Source organism: Artemia franciscana, chromosome 15 (genome assembly GCF_032884065.1).
Source record: "Artemia franciscana chromosome 15, ASM3288406v1, whole genome shotgun sequence".
In the NCBI taxonomy this organism is placed as follows: Eukaryota; Metazoa; Arthropoda; class Branchiopoda; order Anostraca; family Artemiidae; genus Artemia; species Artemia franciscana.
Window position 1 is genome coordinate 9906773 of NC_088877.1, and position 24155 is coordinate 9930927.

At 33.9% G+C, this 24155-nt stretch overlaps 1 protein-coding gene and 1 long non-coding RNA gene across 2 annotated transcripts in view; both read right to left on the bottom strand.

Annotated features, from left to right (window-relative positions):
• Window positions 1-24155, bottom strand: part of LOC136036029 (general transcription factor 3C polypeptide 5-like) — a 508607-nt gene that overhangs the window by 395130 nt on the left and 89322 nt on the right. The window lies entirely within an intron of this gene.
• Window positions 1175-17567, bottom strand: LOC136036027 (uncharacterized). Its single transcript, XR_010619609.1, has 3 exons — window positions 17426-17567; window positions 14055-14142; window positions 1175-1410 (listed from the first exon to the last, which is right to left on the bottom strand). It is a non-coding gene; the product is annotated as an uncharacterized LOC136036027 (long non-coding RNA).

Genomic DNA, 24155 nt, shown 5'->3' on the forward strand with positions numbered 1-24155 from the left:
ACAATGATTTTTTTCTATTTTTTGACCTTTTTTTATTTTTATTAACCTTTCTCTTTGTTTTGTGAAATGTATAAATGATTTCTAATTTTTGTTCGATTTTTCATATTTTGTCTTAATTTTAGACATCTTTTTTAATAACATTGTTTCTTGCAATTTCTTTGTTTGATCAAGAATAGTTAGTGCCAACACAGGCAGACTATAAGTTATTTTTGATTTCCCCGTTTCTGAAGTTGTGTTTCTCCTTCACTCTTCTCTATTTGTACAAATGAGATCTTGTTTGAACTGGTTAAGTGGAAATTTACAAAGCCATATATATCTTAAAAAAAAATCATGTAAACCGGTTTAAAAAAAAAACTCTTTAAATGCATTTACGCAGTTTTGATAATCACAGGAGCTAATTGAAAAGAAGGGGACGTGATGGGGACGTAATTTGTTAGCTAAATAAGCTAAACATAATCTAAAATAAGACAAAATAGATCGGTAAGGTGAGGCAGCAGTTCTTTAAAGATGCAGCAGTTCTTAGGAATGGATATGTTGGTAATGCGTTAATTTTTGGGGAGAAAAGTGTTGCCAGATTTAACGAATTCATTTTGCTTCTTTATTCTCACGGTTCAGCGTAGCAACACTGGCAAAAAGGTGATAGCGTCTCATATTATATTAGTTTTTCGTGCTTTTGGCCTAAATTTTGACGAATATGTAAGCATATTTTTTGTAGTTTTGAAATACTTTATTCGATTAGCTTCTCTCTTTGTTTTATTCACTGCACAAATGGTTTGTAATGTGTTCACTTTTATATTTATTTTTTTAAGTTAATTTTTAATAGTATTATTTCTTGCAACTTTTATCCTTGACCATAAACAGCTGGTGACGATACACTGAAACTATGTTTTATTTTTTGTTTACTTATCTGTTTCTGAATTATTTTTCTTCTCTATTATTAAGAAATAGTGTTATTTCTGTCATTCATAATCAGACGGCAGTTTTTATCCAGTTGGGCAGTTTATGCAAACTAGAAAAAATATAAAATGGCTGTTGTAGCCAATTATTTGAAGGAAATCGATGCTCTAAAATTGGAAAAAAACATCTTATGGGGGCGAAGAAAGCAACACTTTATTATAAAAATAAACACATGCTACCGAAGAAGGAAAGAAATAAATTAAAACAAACAGAGAGATATATGGAACTTGTTTTTATAATAATGAGCAGATATGCAACTGTACACAGAAGATATTGGAATAACAATGAAGTAAAGGATCAATATTGTTTTTTCATTATTTTCCCCATCGCTGGAAGATTCCTGCTCGGTGACATCTGCAGTTGGATCCCCAGAGATTGCAGCGACAGGTCGAATTGTAACAACAATCGTGTGGCCGGTGGTCACAAGTACCGCCCCGTCGGATGCAAGATCGTCTGTAAACATGAAAAAAAGGAGAGCGTCTACAGTTACATTAGCATTGTCCAAAAACACAATCAAAAGGGAAAAAATAAGAAAAGCTTCCAAAATAATGTTCTATTAATGGTTTTATGTAACTTCTTTGGTATTGGCTTATTGAGTATCCTTAAGTGATGATACTGATGGAAAACTATATCAATCAGTTATTCACAAAATCACAAGATTTAATTAAAGCCTTAACTAAAGCCTGTAAACCCGAAAAAAAAAGGGGAGCGTCTACAGTTACATTAGCATTGTCCAGAAATACAATAAAAAGGGAAAAGATAAGGAAAGCTTCTAAAATAATGCCTTATCTATGGTTTTATGTAACTTCATTGAGTATCCTTAAGTGATGATACTGATGGAAAATTATATCAAATAGTTATTCACAAAATCACAAAATTTAATTAAAGCCTTAAACAAAGCCTGTAAACATGAAAAAAAGGGGAGCGTCTACAGTTATATTAGCATTGTCCAGAAACACAATCAAAAAGGAAAAGATAAGGGAAGCTTCTAAAATAATGTTTTATCAATGGTTTTACGTAACTTGTTTGGTATTGGTTTATTGGGTATCCTTCAAGTGAAGATAGTGATGGAAAATTATATCAAGTAGTTACTCACAAAATCATGAAAAAGGTAACCAGGCCAGCGAACCATTAATTAATGTTTATTATTTACATTTTATTGTTAACAGCATATATCTTATTATGAGTAGTATTTGTTATCCAATTAATCGAATATTATTTAATTAAAGCCTTTTCAAGGATTCGCATATAATGCTTCGTGAGAGTCAGTAGGCACTTTTTTTGCGAGTTGGAAAGCCAAGCTGGGTTAGCTTTCCATTATTTATTCTCATTATTCGTGACTGTCGGAAAAATGTCAAACACAAGAAGACAAGAATTGGCTGAACTTGGAAGGTGAATCCAGAAAGCTATTGGAAAGTATTTTTGCGACTGACACGTTTTTGTCGCGAAGATACTTCTTGTCATGGTAACCCACTTATAATTCAGTGTTTTTTATTTTGACAAAGTAGGCATTTTTTGGAAATGGTTCTTATTGTAATAGCTAGTGTACATTAGGAATTTTGAATCTTTGCACGCAAACTGCGTGATTGCCAAAAATGTTGAATCTAACTCCCTAGATGTCAGTCTAAGTATAGCGATATACTATTTAGATATCATTGTACTCAGTACACTTAGTGTTCAGCAATCAAATTGTCAAGGAAAATTGTATGGTAGGAGAACTCTGAGTTATTTTTTAGGGATAACTCTCTTTGCAACAGCTCGACTATGGTAAACCAAAAGACGGTATGTTGAATAATATAAATTTTAAGGAAGAGCGGATAGACTAAAAAAATATGTTCTGTTTCTTCTAGTGGAATAAAAGCTTGTCGTTTTTAGCCAGAATTTTATCAGGCATCTAATTCTTGGTTCATGTACATAGGGAAGCCAATGAGAAAAACCCGAGTCGTAGGGAAGGAAAAGTGTTCAAATGATAGGTGGCAGATTTTCCCGAAAGGTAAATATCGAAGTACCACCAGGTTCATTGAAATTATTGAGTTCTAAACTTTTCTCCTTTAACAGTGCCTAAATGTCAATTAAATTTTAATGAAGTTGGCACAATATTCTTCTTATTCGAGAAGAACTTCCAAATTTTTATTTGTTCTTCAATTTCAACTTCTTTTTGTTGTTTTTTTCTGTTGGCTTCCCGTGTTGTTTGAATTTATCCAAGTTGTTTCGTTGGCATTTATTACTTCTAATTTCTCTCATAGCGCTAATGAAGGGATGCAAAAAGTCAATTTTTTAAAAGAAAACTAATAAATAATTTAATTATTTGAAATGAAACGAATTAAGCTGAGAAAAATAAGCCGGGGTAGAAGGATAAGAAATTTTATTAAGGAAAGGAGGAAAAGGTAAAGAAGTGGAGTGGATTTATAAATATTAAAAAAAGTAAAGAGTGAGTATTGCTGATAGTAGCTAATTCCAAAATAAAGATTAACAATCTTTTGTACGATTTGTCGTATCCCATTTTGACAACGTTTGCCGTATGGGTGGGCTGGATTTGGGATCCTTTGTCCGAGAGGGCGAGGGTTCGAATCCTAGTGTACCTAATTATTTGGTTTGGGACGGGGATCAGTGGCTTGACTCTGTAACCTCAGCCAGAGTTAACCTAGCTCTAAATGGGTACTGGAGATAACATGCACTTTCATCCTCCTTTCTCTTGTTCACTTTGTAGGGAGCATGAATCGTACCATAGAAAAACTGGTGGTTCTGAACAAGAACTTTCTCCAACTTTCTCGTGCTGAACATTTGACATGCTTTCCACTTTGAAAAGTGCTTGCTTATTTTTGCTTGAAGACAAAAGAAAAGCCAATCGGTACCATAGGAGAACTAGAAACAATTCCTGGTCCCAAAACCGATTGGTACTATGGGAAAAATGACCGGTTTTCCCATGGTAACAATCGGCTCTTGAGCGTTTCCACATGTGTCTAAACGGGTTCTAAGGTGCAGCAGAACCTACTTTGGTATTGTAAGTTTAGATGACAACTCCTCAGCAATTTTTGTGAGTGAAGAAAGGGGTTTAACATATTTAGGAAATACTAACAATTTTTAGAGCCGCATAGTCGTTCCCGAACAAGGTGAGGAGAGGTCGTAAGAAAAAATTTAAAGGTATTTGGATGTTCTTGGGAGAGTGTAAAGGCAACATTTGAATAGATTGAGATATAGACTTTAGACTTTAAAGAAAATAGAAGGCCGAGGGACATAAAATTTTTATGAATCAGCTCATGTGTTAATTACTGATCTTCGGGAGTCACATCTGCAAAAACCAAATGCTTCCTTTAAAATATTAGATAATGTTGGCCAGGAGTCCTAAGACAGGCTAAAACAAATTGAAAGGATTGATGGTCTTTGCTTGATTTGAGGAAATGGGCGATAGATGGAATTAAAGTTAAAAAAATATATCACAGAACAATTTTTTTTATCACCATAGCCGAGTGATTCTATATTAATAAATTAGTTTGTAGTGCGCAGCTATGTTGGCTTCAGGTTAGCTTGGCTCTGCAGTGAATTGTGAGAAGTAGCAGTAGTATAGTCATTTCAGCATTATTCTTCTTTTTTGTTAATTATCATTTGAGCCATACTGAGCAAAGGCCGTAGCCATACGGAAGCAATCACATTTTTTTCGTGAAAATTTGATTCTTCTTAGGAACAGATGAGCCAATTTGTATATCCCTTTGAAAGTTTGGAGAGGAATTATATTGTAAGATTTCATCAATTTTATTTAGTTTGAGCTGATCATAAGAGTTGGCCATAGGTTTTTTCTGGGTCTGTGAATTCTCACATCGTCTGATTTGAGTTGTATGTTTGTTATATTTAAATGAGCACCTTCTCTCGCACCCTGTCTTTTTCTTTTCTTTCCTTCTGAGTAAATATTCGAAATAGTTTAACAGTCTAAATTTGTAATAGTTTGATGTTTAGATAGTTCAATATTTTCAAGTTTGATTCGTGATCCCTTAGCTTTATAGGCCACATAGCCTTCATGGGAATTAGTGATTTTACTCATTGAAAGATTGTTTTTGGTTGTTAACAAAATTTCAGATTTTACACCAGCTATGGCCATATTTAATGTTATCTTTATTCTTCCGTCTCTTGAATATCTTGTTTTTTTCTTGATCCTTAATTTTTATACAAGAATACAATGAAAAGTATTTTTTTTTTATATTTTTTTTATCGTATCTTTAAAATACGTCGAGATTTCCTGCCAAGATACAAGTGTAAAAGTCGAGGACAAACAAAACTATCCACTCTCAAGTACAAATTTTAAAGAATATTGAAAATCATCAGATGTAGAACCATTTTCAAGAGCTGCTTGTAGAGCATTTTTGAGAAATATTTTAGGCTTTAAATGAAATTTCTATACTGTGATTGTGAAGAAAATTTAAGCTAATACACCAGCTACGGCCACATTGAATCTTATCTTTATTCTTCCGCCTTTTAGATCTCTTAGATTTTTATAAATTTTTAATTGTTATATAATACTAAAATGAGAAATTTTTTTTGAATTCATCTTTGTTCTGATTCAAGAAAACTGAATAGCTATCAAGTTTTCTGAGCAAGATCATTCTAGAGTAGGGGGAGGGGGAAGGGGGTGAAGAATATTTAACGCCAGGAAAGCATGATTTTTTTTTCTGTGTTTTCCTGTGAGTACTTAAAACTCTTGAAACTTTTACAATTGTTACGGAATTCCATAATTTCGAATCTTCTAAGAAAGAGGGCGATACCCCCTTTGCCTTTCCCGCTAAGCGTCTTTTTTTCTGATACTCGAATAAATAATTAGATTGTATTACTTGGATATAATGAACCAAAAATAGAAAGTGTCTTTTTTTTTAGTTTTTTTTTATGTGTTTTCCTGTGAGTAGTTCAAATTCTTGAAATTTTTGCAGTTCTTTGGAATTACGTAATTTCAAGTCTTCTAAGAAAGGGGATGACACCCTTTTTGCCCTTCTCTGTAAGCGTCTGTTTTCGGGTTCTAGGAATTGAACCACCCAATATTTACCCCCCTCCCTCCTGGAAATACCCCCTCCCCACGGAATATACTATCCATGAAAAATACTCCCCTCAAAATACTTCCTCAAGGAAAATACCTTCCCCTGCCGAACCCCCGTAAAATACCCCCGTCGAAAGTACTCCCTCGGAAAATAGCACCTACCATGGAAAATACCCCCGCTCCCCACGGAAAATACTTCCCTGGAAAATATTCCCCCTCCCAAAAAATACCCCCAGAAAATACGCTCCGCCCTGTGGAAAATAAGGCTTTCTAAATTCGAGAATTTTATTTGAGCTTTGTTTCTTTTTATTTTCTGTAGGAGGAAGGTATTTTGTTACGTGAACTCACTCAAGGTTACGCTGTGTAAAACTCGAGAACAAACCGGTTTCTTTGTTCGTTTCTTTCAGCTTAGCGTGAGACAGGACAAGGACAAGTCACAGAATAGACGGGTATAATTTGGTCTATATATTTGTACATAAGTGGGAGGGGGAGTGTTTTGACAGTTTGAAATCAGCAAACAATTCTTAGTTCATAATAGGCTGAATAACTGTACCTAACACATCTTGCATGCAGACCCGTAATACTCCGTCCTCCCCTCTAGTGTGCAAATATGTAACCCAAATTTGTTTCTAAAGTAACGAAGAAACTAACGAAGAAACTGGTTTGTTTTCGAGTTTTACACATTGAAAACTTGAGTGAGTGCCGTGTAATACATAAGTACTGGAATTTTTCATGGAGAGAGAGAGCCGGATTTCCCGGTATTATTTAAAAATGATCAGAGATTCAATAAAAAAAGCTTTTCAACCAAAAGTAAGGAGCAACATCAACACTTAAAACGAACAAAAATTATCACGTATATGAAAGGGGTTGCCTCTTCCTCAAGACCTCGCTCTTTAGACTATTTTTTTTTTTTACATTTCGTGTTTTTGTGTTTCTGGAAACGACAATTGTGTTTTTGGAATCGTTCTTTAAGAATTAGGACTAAACGTTACGAACAGAAATTATTACGTGTATGAAAGGGGTTACCTCCTTCTCAAAACCTCGATCTTTACGCTAAAGTGTTTGTTTAGAATGTTAAAACAAAGCTTATTATTCTAACCAAACGGCCATTGTGTTTCAGGAATCGTTCTTGAAGAGTTAGGACAAAAATCACAGCTTTAGCGTAAAGAGCAAGGTCTTGTGGAAGGACCAACTCCTTTCATACACGTAATAATTTTTGTTCGTTTTAAGTTTTGATGTTATTTTTTATTTGATTTTTGATCGTTTTTAAATAATGCCGGGAAATCCGGCTCTCTGTCCGTGCAAAATTTCGGTAGTTGTGTTTATACACCACTCACTCAAGTTCACGATGCGTAAAAATCGGGAACAAACCGGTTTGTTTGTTAGTTTCTTCGTTACTTTAGAAACAAATTTAGGCTACATATTTGCACACTAGGAGGGAGTATAACGGATCTGCAAAATGTGTTAGGTACAATTATTTTGCATATTATGAAGTAAGAATTGTTTTCTGACTTCAAACTGTCCAAATACTTTACTCTCTCCAAAATGTGCAAATATATAGCCCAAATTATATATTTCCCATTTATTCTGTCACTTTTCTTTGTCATGTATCACGCTAAGCTGAAAGGAACTAACGTAGAAACTGGTTTATTCTCGAATTTTACACAGCGTAAACTTGAGTGAGTGATGTATAATACACAAATATCAAAATTCCTTCCCCCATGAGGAAAAAAAACTCAAATAAAATCTTCAATTTTGAAGAGCCTCATTTTCCACGGGGGGTATTTTCCGTGTGTGGGGGGTATTTTCCACAGTGGATGTTTTCCACGGGGGTATTTTGCGGGGGGGGGGGGAATTTTCCAGAGGGTGTTTTCCGCAGGGGGAGGGCTATTTCCTCGGTGGGAGGGTATTTTCCGGTTTTCCAAGGGGGGTATTTTCTGGGAGCATTTTCCTAGGGGTATTTTCCGTGGGTGTTATTTTCTGGGGGGGGGGGACATCAGCCACCCTTTTTTCTGATACTCGAGTAAATTGGATTATATTACTTGAAAATTATGAGCTGGACAGAGAAAGTGGTGTTTTTTGTTTTTTAGTTAAAAATAACACTTTTAACCTGTTTTTAAAACTAAAAAATATAAATCTGCTATGCTTTGTTCAGAATACAAAAAAGTTAAATAAAAACACAATACAGCTAGAGAAAAAAGTCCAAGGTTCTTAGAACCCAGAAAGTGTATAACTTGGATGTGGTAAATCAAAAGACTATATGTTACAAGACATAAATTTTATTGGGGAATAAAAAGATCTTTTACTTCTATTGGCTATTATTGGCAAGCAGTTTTTCGTCAAAACAAAGAGAGTGAAAATGAGAAAATGAAAAACAAAAGAAACGGGGCCAGCAGAAGGAAAAGACAAACTAAAACAACTCGGGTTTTTCCCCAGTATAAACAAATATATATGTCGCTTTTGCCTCTGTTCTTTGTTATTTCATGGCTCGTCAGTTCGGCTTTAGGTCTTTTATGCAGTTTTATGTTCAAAGAAGTTTTGTAGGCTTCAAAGATACGGCTAAAACAATCTCGGTAATCAATTTGGCAATCTTGATTTTTTTTTTTATCCAACTCCATTTGTGGCAAAAAGGGTGGCACCTCACTACTGAAGCTCTTTATTTTGTATGGACCGCATATGCATATCTTTAGGAACGAATATGTCGCCCTGTGGCATCCAGGTCTCTGGATCTGAGAGACTAATTAAATAGTAATTTGACAGTTTAAGATCAATTGAAAGTCTGGGCTTCTGCAATCAATAGGAATTTTGCCCCCCTCCGATTATAAAAATCCCTATATTGGATATTGCACATTCAGATATCTAAGAATAATTATCCCAAAAATATATCGATAAATTTGGAAAAAGAAATGGTAACGGTGACAACTATTTTCTGAGTATTTTTAAAGATTGAGTAAAGATGAACCTAACGCCTTAAAAAAAATGGTAAAAACATATTTTTAAATTTGGAAAAAGAAATGGTAACGGCAAGCAACAATATTCTGTGTATTTTTAAGGATTGACAAAAGATGACTTAATGCATTAAAACAAATGTAAAAGCACATTTTTAAATTTGGAAAAAAAATGGTAACGGTAAGCAACCATATTCTGAGTATTTTTGGGAGTGAGAAAGGATAATTTAGCGCATTAGAAAAATAAACAAAATCTTCCGAGTATCCTTAGAATCAAATAGGATAAACAAATTGATAGAATGTGCAGAACCAAGCCCTAAAAAGTGGGACCAGGCCACACTTTTTGTACAGCCTACTGTTTGAAATACAGACAGTCAGTTGGGTACCTAAAACAATCCGTAGGCAATTTCTCTGGAAAACATTTAGCAAATCCTCCTCTTTTTTTGGAGTGCCCATGCTTCAGAATAATATTTGAGTATTGTCATCTTCCATTATTATAATTTTGGTTCACAGAACTATTTTCTTATTCTTCTAAGCTTTTCAACTGTGAAAAAACACCCTGAGCCTATTCTACTTTTAACATCTTCATTGCATCCACCGTCTTTACTAATAATACTACCAAGTTAAGTGAAGCTTTACACTTGATAAATCTTTTTTTGATTAAATAAAAAAACATTTTTTTTTCAATTGAAAGTAAGGAGCAACATTTAACTTAAAACAAACAGAAATTATTACGTGTATGAAGGGGAGTGTCCCCTCTTCAACACCTCGTTCTTTACGCAAAAGTTTCCTAATACTTTTAAAAAAGCTTCCTATTATCTTAATTAAACGACCCTTGTGTTTCAGGAGTCGTTCTTTTAGAAATGTGACAAAATTCAAACTTTAGCTTAAAGAGCATGGTCTTGAGGATGGGGTAATCCCATTCATACACATAATAATTTCTGTTCGTTTTAAGTTTTAATATTGCTCCTTACTTTCAGTTAAAAAAATTTTTTTTTGTTAAATTTCTAATCGTTTTCAATTAATGCCAGAAAATCTGGCCCAAAACACTACGGGGACAATTCAATTAACAATTTAATTAATTTAAAAAAATGCTCTAGACAATTTAATCCCGTTGAAAATCTACCGCGGACAATTACCCTTAACAACTCCACACGTAGAATTGAGACAGAAATGAGAGAGCAAGACATTTAAAAAGAATTTTGTATAGGTATTCTTCCTATTTCCCCCTGTGTATAATTTCCCCTGACAAGTTCATCCCCTAGAAACTTCCCTCTCCATAGAAACTTCTCCCGTGGAAAAACCCCCTGCAAAGAATTCGCCCCTCCACACCCGAAAAATTGTGCATACTTCATTGATAAATACTATGTGTAAAATTGGGCAAATCTTATTACTTAAAGACCTTTTCCCTGGGGCTAGAGGGGGGGGGGGTCATGTTGCATAAAAAGACATAGTTATTGGGTCTTTCAACAATGATGAGCAAAATGGCTACCACAAAATTTTTATCAGACGACTTTTGGAAAAAAGGGTGGAGGAGGGGGCCAGGTTGTCCTCCAGTCTTTTTGGTCATTAAAAAGGGAACTAGAACTTTTAATTTCTGTTCGAATAAGCCCTCTCACTTTATGCTTGGGCCACTGGTCACTACAATCACTCCTGGAGAAAAAAAACATTAAAAAAACAAACAAATAAACACCCATTCGTGGTCTTTCTTCTGGCAAAAAATATAAAATTCTACATTTTTGCAGATAGGAGCTTGAAGGGTTTTCCTTTGGAGTTTTTTGATACGCTGAATCTGATGGGATGATTTTCATTAAGGATGATGAATTTTATGGCTTTCAAGGGGTGTTTTTCCCTTTTTTTGCAAATCAAGTAAATTTTCTCAGGCTCGTTGCCTTTAATCGATAATATTAAACTTAATGAAACTTAGATATTTAAAATCAGCACAAGGAGTCGATTTTTCTGATCTATCTACTGATATCAATATTCAGATTTTCAGAGTTTCGGTTACTACTGAGCCTTTCTTACAGTTCATTACCACGAAGTGTTTGATACCTTTACCCAGTTGAAAATATCTTTGCAGGCTTATTTCTTCCCTATTGAACGCACCTACAAAAAGTCTGTGCTTATATACCGAAGCAATTACTAACAGGGTGGGGAATCTACTATTATTTGAAACATGATACCATTTGCAATTAATCCCTTGTTTACAAGAAATCAGCACCTTATTCCTGTAAAATAGTTTCATACAAATAGCTGCAAGGCTTGGTAACCCTAGTTACTAATCCTATCTCTTTTTTTTTAATTGCCACTTTATTTTATTTTTTATTTTTTTGTGCGTGTGTTAATTTGTTTTTGGTGCAACATCATACAAGCTAGGCTTTATGGGAAATAATCCAGGAGCATAACGTGAAGCGATCAAGCATACCAACATTATTCTTTTCTGTGGAAGAGAGGTATGTGGAATATAGACGTGAAGAGGGGAGATAATTGACGCAGATATAAAAACAGGCAAATTATCTGAAAGTTACGCATAGTGAAGGTTTCCATAAAAAGTGTGAAATAAGCACCCTACTGCCACCCTACATATGTACATGACTGCCAATGAATGAATCCAATTGAACAGCAGTAGAAGCCCGTTCCCTATCGTATGAAGTTTTTCTCTTCTTCTTTTAAATGGTTTTTTTTTGTAAATCGGTGCAATTTTATCCTCGCGTTTTTTTTTTTGTATTTTGTCATTTTTGTGGTTTCGCAAATATTTATCAAATTCTATTACTACTACTACTGGAAATTCATCTCATTACAAAATATAATGCTTTCTTTAATTAAGAATAGCGAGAAAAAACAAAACAGATTATGTAGCAAAAAGCTACTAAAGACGGAACATGTAGAAACTCCGTTGGAATATCTACAAGAGAAGCACTGATTACTTCGTGAAATAAGATACTGCACCTCCATAACTTCATAAGATACTGCACCTCCATTTTAAATGGTCTCTAAAGGGACATTGTTCCTGAAAATCTGTCTTCCGAATCCTATGAAGAAAGTTCATAGGCTTAAAAAAATGAACTTGGGTTAAGAAAAACAAGTATGAGATAACGTTTGCTTGGCAATGGGCGTATACGACCGATAAAAGATACTCTTGGTGTACAGTAGGATAAGGGGTAGTAAACTTCTTTTAATTCTATCGCCATGTCATATATTGAATCTGATTATAAGTCCCTTAAACCAGATGTCACCAATGAATTATTCCAAAAACTTTGAAAAATTGATCTATTACCTTGTTTTTCTGATATTACATTTTTAAATTAATTTATTGATATTACTAAATTCATCTTACTACTTTCTAAAACGGTCGGAGCTACGATACTTACCACACTAGCGTCATCGGTTGATCGTAGTTAACGATGATAATTAAGAAGGAAGGAATATGTTGAGAGGTGAAACCGGACGCAAAGCCAGCTGGGCTTACTTTCAGAACGATGTTTTTAGGTTGCAAGATTCATAACCACCATTTTAATTAGTTGAATTTGCAGTAACATACTATTGCTACTACTACTACTGCTACTCCTACTACTACTACTACTACTACTACTACTACTACTATTACTACTACTACTACTAGTACTACTACTACTACTACTACTACTACTACTACTACTACACTACTACTACTACTATCCACTCACAGCAGTACCAAGCTGCTTGTGGAAAACACAGGTGCGCAAGCTCCTCTTCCATCCCAATCTACTCAAACGTTCCCTTATTACACCCCCTCCCTAAAGAGTCCCAGTTTTATCTGAATCATTCCTTACAGCCACTTCCCTCCCCATTTAGGGACGACCTACTTTTCAGTTTGCCCTCGATGGAGTGCCGAAAAGCAGTAATATCCCTCAACGAAGGTTCATTTTCTCAAGCAAGTAGCTTTTTAACCAGAAATGATATTAGAGAAACTTACTTTCTTTCAGATGATTCCCTACTTTTGGCTAAAAGGAATAACTGACGAAAAAAGATAGTATAATTGTCCACTAAATTTTGAAAAATGCCTTCTTTTCTTATTTTCTTTGAAAAATTTAAAAAAATCTTTACTCTCCCTCCTATATTTTTGTAAATTGAAGCAACAGGGACTTTGTTATTGACCTCTGCAGCCTGGTAAATTTCAACTGTGCAGTTTCATACTGAGTATGAGGGATCTGTGTCAGACATCATCCGGTATCCGTATTTGGTAGGTATCATTATCAGATTTGTCAGGTATCAGACTTTAGGGTATATGATTGCCAACTAACCAGTCAGCACTTGTGTCTCCTGGATCTTCTCGGATCTTCTGACGAAAGGACTAAGTACTCTTCTAGCTTGAAGATCCCATATCTTTTATTATTTGGAGATTTATTTTCATTTCGCTTCCACAAATAGTCAAATATCTTGAAATGCTCTACTCGGATCCCCTGATGAAAGGAATAAGCAGTCATCTAGCTTGAAGATTCGAAATCTTTTATTATTTGGAGATTTATTTTCGGTTCTCTTCCATAAATAGTCAAATAAGTCAAATGTCTTCAAATGCTCTACTTGGATCCCCTGATGAAAGGTAGAAGTACTCATTTTTTTTCTCTCCTGCAAATAGTGAAGAATTTTGTCATTTTTTGGCTTGAAAATAACGTCGTTGACACGCCTAAAGGGTACATGTGATATTTTCAAGCTTTTTAAATAATTGCTAAAATAGTTTGGTAAGCTGTTCTCAAAGAGAGGGTCAGGAGGGTAGTGTAAGTCAAAAGAATCAAAGTGTGATATAACATACATTGCTGTGCAGATCCTTCCTTTGCGACTAGCTTAACAAATAGGGTTCATGGGTATAATTGATTATTTGACTCATGGGTAAACTTGATTGTTTGGGCCAGTATCTCATTCAAATCTTTGAAGTTTTTCTATCGTTTCTTATAATTTCCGTACAATTGGTCTATATAAAAAAAATGTGAATGACGTCTAATAATTACAGATGCTGTAATTAGTTTTAAATTAATTTTATAAATTATAACTATTCTGCCACTTCAAGATACACGTGGCTTTATTATACCATTGTAGTAGCGCGTCAAATGTCTGACACGACAATAGGGTGTATAATATATACTCACTTTTGAGTAACAATTAGGGATGGTAAAGTCTCATATCCTCCAGAATACCCGTCACCATCCGAATAGGCGAGGTCATCAACTTCATTTTCTGAAAAAGAAAGTTTATTTCGGTTAGGCTACATTCTTTTTTAAATTAAGAAAGGAGCTTAACCGCTAATTACAATTGCTACATACATACCTCTAATCAGCGCGGCTTCTGTCTATTGATGAGCGTTCCAAGTGATCCGATTGCTGCTTACCATTTGGCATTCTAAAATCAAAACACATTCCCTGCAAAAAAAACTAGTTCTGTGTTAAAAAAAACAATCCTCACGGTCTATGTTATCTACCCAAATGTATCGATTAATGAAGTCAGTGGCACCACTAGACGTCTCCTATTCTTTCCCTACGACCCATCAAAAAAGAGCATTTTCTACAATGTCCATATGGTCATATACCCTGAAACTACGATTACAGAAAATTTATTTCTTGCAAGGAAAGTATTACGATTTTAGACAGTCAAATCGTTTTTGCAGACGCGAGACAAAATAAATGTTCACCAACGAAAAAACTGCTAACAAAGATTCTGGGAAACATGATTTATAGAGAAATAAACAAGAAAAGCTCGTGTCAAAGATTCAGGGAAATACAATTTACAGAGAAAATGAAGAAGAAAAAATATTTTTTTTGAAAAGAAAAAATTGTGTCCATTTTCATCACAATCTTGGAATTCAGGGAAATATGATTTCCCTTATTAGGATGTTTCTACTTCTTTAATTAAAACATCAGATTTTATTCTTAGTGTCCTACCTATTTTAATAACCAAGAATAATTTTTCAATATAAAATCATGAAAAGCAGTGAAAATTGGACATGATTTATTCCTTTTCAAAAACAAATTTCTTTCTTTTTCTTCTTCTTTTTCCCTGTAAACCATATTTCACTCAAACTTTAATTTCCGTAATTTTCCTGGAATTTGATTTCCCGAAATTCCGCATTTTTTTTTAGATAGAAGCTTGAAACCACTACAGAGAGTTCTCTAATACGCTGAATCTTGTGATGCGATTTCCATTGAGATTCTTTGACTTTGAGGGGGCTGCTTCCCTCTTTTTCGAAATAAAGACAAATTTTCTCAGGTTCGTATCTTTCCATGGGTAATATTAAACTGAAAGAATCTTATGTATTTGGAATCAGCATAATAAACCAATTCTTTTGATGTATCTATTAAAATAAAAATTCCAATTTTTAGAGATTTGGTCACTATTGAGCCGCGTCACTCCTTACCACACCGTTACCATGAACTGTTTGATAATTGAGCTACAGTCAACTTCAAGTGTTTTATCTTCCATAGTCACAGTTACTCTGATCATTTTACCCCCCCCCCCCCCATCTCAAGTTGACTTTTCATAAGCTCTACCTGAAGGATGTTAGGAATTACATTTATTACTTAGACTTAGGTCTCCCCAAGCCTAGAGGAGCGCAAGGCGGCAACAGCAGACCTCCATTTCAGCTAGTCTTGTACCAGGAACAAGAGCTCACTCAAGGAGGTCTTAAGACTAGTCACCTTTTTCTCCAAAGACCAACTTAGTGTATTGTACTGTCTTCCTCTCATTCAAAGACAAGTGGGTTCCAAAATTATACATTGTGTGGCATAAGTTCTTCATTCATTTTTGACAAAGATGGCCGTAGGTTACTTGATAAGATTACATTGAAAATCCTCTCACAATCTTTGGAATCGGAATAAAAATTGGCAAAATTTTCAAACAGTTTATCATACGGATGAAGATACTGACGTTCAGACCTTGTCAGATCTACAGTTCACTGAAATCAAGCTAACTTTAGTCAACTACAGCAGTTCAGGGTTTGAACGCACTCTAAGCATACCGAGTGCGTGTTCCAGAGCTCAATTATCATTAATGTAAATTAGTCATATTTTTTGTTCGTTCCAAGACGAAAGGTAATACAATTTATAAACAAATTGTATTACTCTAATTGCTTAGCGGTATAACATATATTTATGTATTATAGCAAATATAGCCCCTTAAAGGGGCTAGATTTTTGTTGTCTAGTTGTTATAACAGATAATAAATTATCATTAATGGTAATCGTATTCTGGAACTCTCCCTGAGTTTAAGTGATTAGGTCAAGTCAATTATGTGAATAAATTTTACAAATTTCATATTACAGCTTTTGCATTTAAACATGTAAGTTGAAGAAGCTAAATACAATATCCTGATTTGGAAGAAGCTTCAGAAAGAAAAAGAAGAAATTTATAATCCTGGAAATACCGAATGCGCAAAGAAGAAATAGCATTCTTTTTTAACAGAGGATAAACCCCAGAAATATGTAGAACAGAATAATTACAAAAAGATGAAAATTATTTGAATAATGCCTACAGAAAACACAAAAGCTACAAATCATTAGCTGACAGTAAAATAATTTTTACGAAAGACTTTCTATATATTAGAGACAGTACAGAATCAAAAAAGGAAAAAAATAGATTTAAGATAAGTCGGTACCAGTCAATTATATAAGCAAAATATATCAAATCTTCAAATTATATAAGCAAAATATATCAAATCTTCAAATTATATAAGCAAAATATATCAAATCTTCAAATTATATAAGCAAAATAACCAACACTAAAATGGCAGTCAGTGTGCAAAAAATTGCCATTTTAATGACATTTTAGTGTTGGTTATTTTGCTTATATAATTTGAAGATTTGATATATTTTGCTTATATAATTGACTGGTATCTAAATGACAAAATGCTTAAATGACAAAGAATAATCCCCAGAAGTCGGAGGAATGTGGCTGATCAAAAAACAAAGTTGTTCCGTTTGAATAAAAACGTATTGTCTGCCAATATTGAAAAAATTAATGGCTAAATATAATAAAATTTTTTTGAAGCCGGGCTCTTCCAAAATCAAATTTCAACGGAAGAGTATCCATCTAACGTTTTCCACGGAAGATCTACTACATTCTTGTCTTTACTTCAAATTAATCTATCTTCTGTCCTGCATGCGACAAGCTTGAAAGCTTACCGTATTTGGTATTAATAAATAAATAAACAGAAATTCCTAAGAAAACAGAAAAAGACATTGTATAAATTCAATAAATCGACTAACTTGATCTTCCAAAATCAAAAGACATATTGTTTGCCGATACTGAAAAAATTAATGGCTAAATATAATGGCTAAATTATGGCTAAATTTTTATTTGAAGACGGGTTCTTCCAAAATCAAATTTCGCTGGAAGAGCATCCATCTAACAGTTTCTATGGAAAGTATACTACATTCTTGTCTTTACTTCAAATTAATATATCTTCTGTTCTGCATAGAAATTCCTAAGAAAACAGAAAAAATATTATACAAATTTAATAAATCGACTACCTTCTCCTGTGTCGTAAATATTAGCCGAAACACAATGTAAAACAATTAACATGATAAAAAAAGCGAATGACAATTTGACTTGTTTCATCTTTATTGTATCGCTCAACTGGCTGAAATGAGACTGGATTCTGCCCTTACATGCTTTCTAACTTAAAGGACCGCGCACATAGAAAGCAGAAATTGTAGCTGAAACAAGTTACAAATGATGACGCCACGCTCCTACGCAATTCATCTGACAAAGGCATATCCCCCGACACCTTCTCAAATGATATCATCTTGAGGTATCCCTCCTGGGGCGAGGGGACTTGCAGGACTAAGTAAATACCTTAGAAAACCTCGATGTATGAAGCTTGATTATTAATTTGGATGAGTTAGACGAGCCAAAGAGGGGCCTTTTTTGAATCAAAAAGAGCAATCCAGGGGCTATTTACTGTACAAAGACTAATTAAGAAAAGGAAATTTGACCCTAAAGAATCACCAAGAATGATGATAATCAGTGGATTCAATTCACGAAAATGAAGGGGAAAAGGGCGAAATGTATTTTTCAAAATCTAAAGGGTGATTTTTCTCTATTGTACCAGTAAAAATAGACATTTTTCGATGATAATACAAAAAAAAAGTATTTTCAAAATACAGGGGAGGGGGAAAGTAATTTAGGTGCAAAAATACTCTCTTGTCCCCCAATTAACTCTCCTGTTGATAATTAAATAAAAAAAACTAGTTTTTTTTAACTGTAAGTAAGGAGCGACATTAAAACTTAAAACGAACAGAAATTACTCCGTATATGAAATGGGTTGTCCCCTCCGCAATCCCTCGCTCTTTACGCTAAAGTTTGTCTCTTTACCACAATTCTTCTTTTTAAAACAATTAAAAGCTTTAGCGTAAAGAGCGAGGCGTTGAGGAGGGGACAAGATGAACAATTTGAAATGAGTTTGAACCAAAGACTTGCTATTAGCTTAAACATTTTTTTTGGATTTGTAAACTCTGTCTGATAAGACTTTTCTTCTTGTCGTTTACGAAGTAAAATTAATTTCAGATATAATACAAGGTAACTACGTTATTTTATACATAATGAATTTTAAAGACTTGTATACTCTTTTGCAAGGCTAATTTAGTAGTAAGATCAAAATAAGCCTAATTACAAATGATGTAATCCACCATACGTATTTAAATTTGAAAATTTTTAGTTGCTCCTTTGAAATATTTCGGTAGTATTAGCATACAAACTGAAATTTCCTCATCTTCCTTTAAAATTTTTAAATTTAACCTTAGAATGACCTTAAAATTACATGGCTAGAAAATTCAATTTTACTTCGTAAACAAAAATCCGCGATAAAACAAACCTGTGTCTGTTAAACAGCTTATATAGCGTCGTTTAGGCAATCAAGTTGCTAGGAACTCATGCAGAGTATTTTTATTAATATGAGAAAGAAGGTGGATTTATAAGTAAGACTCGACGAACTGAAGAAATCTCTAATAAACGTACATTTTGCCCGTCACTCTCTTGTCTGAAGAGATTCGCCGTAACAAACTCGGCGGACCGAAAGTTGTGTCTTGTAAGGGGAGAGAGTTTGAATAAACACATCTTATTTACACTTACTTACAGATTAAAAAAGAGAAAAAGGTAAATAATATAAGACAGAGTTTACAAAGCCAGTAGAAATTTTAAGTCTATTTTTTTGCAAGGAAAAATATTTTGGCTGTGGCCTTGAAGGTAACCAGATGACTTGCATTTCGAATCACAACCAGTATCATATCCCATGCGCATGGAGCGAAACTTCTTATTACAAAAGAAGCTCTAGTCGTTTTTCTAAATACAAACAGCTCATTTAGTAATTTCTACAGAAGTTCAATCTTTTAATAAGTAGTGGCATAATTCCGTCAAAATCCTGTGGGGAAAAGAGAGTTGGAGCCAATTTTCTCAAATCAAGTGAAAAAAAAAAAGTGAAAACTGAAAAATGATCCGTATATTACCATAAAGGAAAAGTTATACTAGGAAAACTAACCTGTTTCTCTGGATACTTCAATTATACAGACTTGTCTTAGTTTTGACAAGATTTTTTGTAGAAACTTAATTCCAGTGGGGGGGGGGGGTAAACGGAGGTCTGGGGAAAAACTTGTGTCTAGTGGGGGCAGTTGCCCCTACCCCATAGCAAATTACGCTTCTCTTTAAACAGCGCTGTTTTATCCCTTTCTATTCCGAATGAGGAAATGAAAGGAAATGAGGAAGGAAATGAAATTACTCTCTATTGAAGGATTTCTTTGATTCTCGAATTGTCCTCTCTTTTTTTCTAATAGAAACACTTTGGGTAATACGAATTGCCTGGTCCATGACCTTTCGGTTAGAAAAGAACTTTCCCTAAATGGCCACTAAAGTGGGCAACCTCAACACCTCTTTGAAACGAAAATTATTCCTCGGCAGAAAGACTCTAAGCTCTGAAAGGAAAGATTTAGTCACTTCTGGAGAATTTTTCACTAAGAACCAATTTTGCTTAACTAATCCTTGCTCAAATGAGTTGGTTTGCTTAGAGCCTAGCAATGAAAGGGAAGCTAATTAATAAATAATGCTCATACTATTCCAGAATCCATTTTATTCAACATAGTCGAAGAATCTAATAACTATGTCTTTGGGGACGACTTACTCCTCCACAGTCCCCATGGGCAGGGCTGAAAGTTAAAAACTCAGGAATCCATAAAAAAAATAAAACCTCAAAGGGGAAAAAACAGCCACATCCCTAAAAAAAACATATAAACAAAAAAATTGTTAGCAATATAAATTTATTTTGGAATGGAATGGATAAAGCACCATATTATCTTGCAAATTCTATACAATACAAATAAATTCTTAGCATACACTTTTACAATATTAAAAAATAAACTCTCACAACCGAAAAAAAAAGGTTAAACGAAAACAATGTGTTGACAGGCCTTACTAATATACAGAGTTTATGAATGTTTTAAGCGCACAATCCTACAAAACCTCGAATATTCAAGAGTAGCATAGTTAAAAAGAGTAAACAAGGTGCTATGTTTCTTCCGGCTTATATATAATATATATATATATATATATATATATATATATATATATATATATATATATATATATATATATATATATATATATATATATATATATATATATATATATATATATATATATATTTATAAAGGAAAGAGGCTTCAAAACGGCGTTTCAGCAACAGAAATGCATTCAAAATGCCTCATTTTATGCCGCAAAAACAGACAAGCGATGAGAACAAGCTTCGGTGGGGAAGACAAAGACTTGGATATCTTACTTTGAGAGGGGGGCTCAAGACTAAAAAAAAAAGAAGAAAAGATGCAAATATTCTCCAATTTCTAACTTAGGAGATGATATTTCACAAATGGCTTTGCTGAAGAGCAGGAACCATTTCTGCAAACAAATTTTAATTTATAGGAAGGCATATTGAAAGCTCTTCAGATCAAAGGGCAGTATAGTTTAGCCCCGGGGCACATATGCAAGAGGGAGGGAGAGGACTTAGGCTTTTTCTCGCCAATATTTTAAAATTTTTCTATGGTTTCTAATTTTATCCGTAAAATCTGCATTTTTTAAAAATTCATTTTTCAAGTTGCATCCCGCAATCCCCACAAAAGAAATTCTTCCGTATGTACATGCCTTCACGTCCCCCCAAGAAAAAAGGAAATTTCAGGTTGTAGGTGACATATGTAAAAGGCCGATTTTCCTTCAAGATTTAGGCGTAAAGTAGGCTCGTTTCTAAACTTATTCAACACACTTCTTAGAAGGATAATACATTTCCCCGAGAGGCAGTGAAAATCAAGTAATTCTGTTAATTCACATAAATAAGGACGAGGAACTAATTAACCCGGGCATATCTTATTACGACGGACATCAGACGAAGATAAAAGCGGGCGATGTTCTCTTAACTTAATAAACTGAGCCTTAATTAACAGCATATAATGAAGGTATCTGGTATCTTAAGTTTTCCCAAGTACCGTAATATTGCTAATCAGCTTTCCAAATTCCAACTAGAAAGCGGCTAGAACAGAGATGGGGTAGCGGAAAGTAACGGAAAAGTAACGAAATGTACAGAGCTATGTGTATGTAGCAAGCACAATTTCTAAAAAATTCTCGAAAGGTGGAGATGTCAGAAGAGCAAATATATATATATATATATATATATATATATATATATATATATATATATATATATATATATATATATATATATATATATATATATATATATATATATATATATATATATATATATATAGTGGCGCACACAGAAAATAATTATGGGGTGGGGTCGGGGCCGACCAGGGTTCCCTGGGCCAACCAACGGAAAACTTTTTTAATACCTTAGCAAAACCAGTATTGTAAGAAAATTTTTTAAGCTTTTCAGCTGATTTTTTTCTTGAGAGGAGGAGAGCTTTAGCCCCTCCTGTGGGTGCGCGCCTGTATGTATACAGGCGCGCCGCCTGTATATATATATATATATATATATATATATATATATATATATATATATATATATATATATATATATATATATATATTCTCGAAACTAGCACAATATTTTCTTCTGAAAATTGGTATACTAAAATTTTCTGGTTTGAAAAAAAAAAAAAACATCTAGATAGGTTACGACTCTGGGGGCATCTCTTTTCCCCTCCCAGAGCCGTTCCTAGGGTTGGTGGTGCCTGGGTAAAAACTAATTACAGCGCCCCACTCCCTACTCAAACATAAGCCTAAAAAGCCAAACCAAAGAAAAATACGATCATAGAGAGATAATCCCTAGCTACGCCCCCCTCCCCCCACCCCAACCACGGTACCCAGGTCAGCTGGCCCTCTGCTACCTAAGTTTAGAGACCAAAAAACCTGACAGAACTATCAAGATGAAGTTTGTCAGTTGGAAATGGGTGACTGAATATCAATCGCGTCATTACTATCCTTGAACGTTCCGAACTGGGTTAACTTTGCTTTGTATTTGAATTCCCAAGTACCGTGACATAGTTAATCATCGTTTCAAACTCCACCTAGAAAACGGTTAGAACAGGAGTATTTTTAAGGAATAGTGAAATTTATAGAGCTATGTGTATACGGCATTTCTTGGTTCTCAAAATATCTAAAAAGATTTAGATTTCAAAATAGCAAATATAGCTTAATACATATGGCAAGTATTTTAGCTCAATATGTTGAGATATGTTTGTTATTCTGATATTTCTTGATTTTGAATTAATTTCTTAGTAAGTTGATTATATCAGCTCAATTGTTTTCGATTTCAATTGGAACATTGTTAATACTACAGCACCGATTAAATGAATTCCAATTTTGACCTACATGTGCTGGTCAACGGCCAAGTGCAGGTTTTGAATATCTGTCGGTGACTTTAATACTTCAAGTCATCATTCAAAAGATATTTATTTCTTTTAAACCATTTCAAAACCCTTTTTGAATTTTAGGGACGGCTCAGTAAATTTGAAGTTAAATATTTATAAAAAAGTTTCAATTAAGCCCCATTTTCATTAGGAACATGTTTTATGGACAGTACTTTGAATACCTTTACGAGGACTTACAAAAGAAAAAAATAAAAGATAGCTGATTTTCTGTTTTTATTTACTGATTTTTACAAAACTGGAAAGAAGCGCTTTTTAAGGTAGGACTGCATAGAATTTCAACTGAGAGAAATATTTCGACTGGGTCCAACTACGAGAAAGTACTTTTATAATCTCTACACAATTAAAAAAACTACAAAGCTGTATATAATTTTCTCATTTTGAATGCGCAGGGAGGTCCATAGGGGGGGGGGGAGGGGTCCTAACGTACGGAGATGATGTGATGTTGAGAATTATTAACAGAAAATTCGAAGCAGAAATTTCACTCTGTTAAAAAGAAAGGCTTAAAAGCTCATTTTTAAGAATATTTTAATAATAACGAGATTTAGCTACGGATACCAATCATATTTTTCATAGAAGTTTCTGATTGGCTAATACCAATTGGAAAATTAAGCTCAAATTTTTATTGACTCAAATTAGTTCTAGCAAAAGGTCGGTATCATTCAAACCTCATGATGTCGTATGTATAAGTTTTTAAAGTTAGAGACAGCCAATAGTCCTTAAGTTGCCGTAGTCCTTAAGAGGCGTTGCCGTAGTTAGAATTCGCTTTCAAAAGGGGCCCAGCTCGTTTCGGGGAAGATTACAGAAAGAGATCGAACCACGAAAAACATTTTTTTCTAGTCCTGTGTCCAAGAATAGGTTCTGAAATTAATCATGATTAATTTTATCAAGAAGATAAAGGAAAAGAACGAAGGACGAAGGAAAAAATATCAGGTTAATTTACTAATGAATGAAGATGAAGAGGTGATGTTCGGTATCGATAGATAATTTCGATTTTTTTTTAATGGAATGTTATCAAATTTCAATCGAATGCAATTTGAACTCAATTAATCATAACCGTTTAATTAATCAATAAACACTTCAAATATATTAGCAACGTGTTTCAATATTACTTATTGATTAAAACTATGTTTATAATTATTTATTTATATCAACTAGTACTAGGGGACCAAGCTTTACTCGGAGATAAGAAGAAGTTTTTTTCTTATCTCTTTCGCAACACAACCTTAATTTCCTTTTATTTTGTTCGCTGTAGAAGGAAAATTACATTGGACGCTTAGGTTTTTCTGACGTCATTCACATGAGAAATGTTTTTTTTTTTTCGAAATTAAGG